Consider the following 2,402-nt stretch of genomic DNA (forward strand, 5'->3'; position numbering starts at 1 on the left):
GGTTTTCTTGGATCATAAAATTCCAAAAGGTTTGCGTTGACCAATAAGGTCTTACTTTCTTCAAAAGCCCTTTGGCAATTGTCATCCCAAATATACTTTACATTATTCTTCAGTAAATTGTACAAATGGTACAATTTAGATGATAAATGTGGGATGAACCTATGATAATAATTGATCAAACCCAGAAAAGATTTCAACTCTGTTTCATTCTTTGGAGCATTTGCTTTTTCAATCGTAGAAATTTTGTCAGAGCAAGGCATCAATCCATTCTCGCTTATAATGTGCCCCAAATACGTGAGCTTCCTTACAAAAAAATTGCATTTTTCAAAATTAACTTTAATGTTAGCATTTGCTAATCTTTCCAAAACTGACAAAAGTTTTTCATTGCATTCCTTCAGGGTTTTCCCAGCAATCAAAACATCATCCAAGTAACAAGACACATTTTCAATTCCCTCCAACACCTTGTCCATTACTTGTTGAAAAATAGATGCGCTTGATGAAGCTCCTTGTGGAAGTCTATTATAGGTATATAAACCTTTCATGGTATTAATGACAACAAATCTCTTGGACCTTTCCGTCAATTCCAACTGAGTATAAGCACCTTCTAAATCAAGGGCACAAAAAACCATACATCCTGCCAAATTAGCAAAAATATCCTGTGCTGTTGGCAAAGGATAAGTGTTGGGTACTATTGATTTGTTTATCGAAACCTTGCAATCAATGACTAGTCTTATATCGTTATTTTTTTTTTATTACAATTATAATAGGTGAGGCCCATTCGCTAGTATCTATAGGTGTGATGACTTTTTCGTTTTCCAATTTATCCAAATAATGACCAACTTTATCCCTCAATCTATATGGAACATCGTAGGCTTTTTTAAATATGGGATTCTCATCCTTAAGCACCAATTCTGCTTTAAAACCTTTGATTGGACGACAAAAGTCCTTAACAAAAACTGTTGAAAATCTTTTTCTTAGATTTGTAACAGTGTCCTCGCTCTGTTCATGATTCATGTTGTTGACTATCAAAGATTCTGTAAAAAAAATCTCCAGTTGGGGAAAAATTCATCTAGCCAAGTTCGGCCTAACAAAGGGAAGAAATCGTTCTCACAATCAAGCACCAATATTTGCATTAACTTATCCTTGCCATTAAATTTTACTAAAACTGTCGCCTCTCCCTCTATTTTTGTTGGAGTAAATCGGTAACGCAGTGTGCTGATCACCTCCTTGGAGACCGAACGTCACCCCTAGCAACCTAAGTTTTCTTAAATAAACAACGGTGAAAAACTTTTCATTCCTGTTCAAGACTCCACTCAAGCTAGTCGTTAAATAAAATCCATTCTACTTTTAAACTTTGCTGTTCCGGTTCTTTCTAACCATCAAGAGGTTATGGGCGACTCACGCAAGGATTTGGTCCACGGGATCCCGCAGTTCTCGGGCACCGGTTTCGACAATTGGCAATTTCGAGTGGAGAAGTATCTGAAGTCCGTGAAGCTGTTGGATATCATCAAGAAGGATCCTCCGATGGAAGCGGCCGAGCTCACGAAGTTCCAGGAAGATGACGGTAAGGCGGCGTTCCTGCTGACGTCATTTGTTCATGACGATTTGCTGCATTTGGTGCGGGACAAGGAGACGTCCAAGGAGATGTGGATGAGCCTTGAATCCGCCTACGCCAAGAAGTCCGTCTCGTCGCAGACATTCGTCAGGAAGCAACTTGCGAAGCTACGAATGATGGAAGGTTCGTCTGTGAAAGATCACTTGAAAACCTTCGAAGAGCTGATCCGACAACTGAAGCTGGCCGGAGCGAAGCTTGAAGAGAACGATATTGTGTCCCAGCTGTTTGCTACCCTTCCCGAGTCGTTCGATCCGTTGGTTACGGCACTGGAAAATCTAGGTGAGGAAAACCTAAAACTGGATGTTGTTCGCGAGCGCCTTCTTGCCGAGGAGCTCAAGAAAACCGACCGGGCAGCGGATTCCTGCCAAGAGAAACCTGCAGCATTCCAAGGATCGAAGCAGAAGCCTGGTAAGTTCACCGGAAAGTGTAACCGTTGCCAGAAGAAGGGGCACAAGGCCAAGGACTGTCGTGTGAAGTTGAAGACAGATGGGCGCGCTGAAGCTAACGCTGCTGCTGGAGGTAAGGCGGTGGCTTTTATGACCGGGAGATGCTCCCAAACAAAGGACGAGGGAGCAGTTTCCTTTAAGCTGGATTCCGGAGCCTCGGACCACCTTGTGAATGTGAAGCACTGTTTCGCCGACCTCACGAAGCTGAAGCACCCTGTCGTCATAAACGTGGCGAAGGATGATCAATCCCTGATTTCCCGGCACAGTGGCACGATCAACGGCGTCAACAAGGAAGGTAACTATATCAGCTTGAAGAACGTCCTCTTCGTACCAGATCTTCG

Source organism: Ochlerotatus camptorhynchus, unplaced genomic scaffold, assembly GCF_037179485.1.
Source record: "Ochlerotatus camptorhynchus isolate MF236.1 unplaced genomic scaffold, CSIRO-AGI_Acam_v1.1 ptg000304l, whole genome shotgun sequence".
NCBI classification, from domain to species: Eukaryota; Metazoa; Arthropoda; class Insecta; order Diptera; family Culicidae; genus Ochlerotatus; species Ochlerotatus camptorhynchus.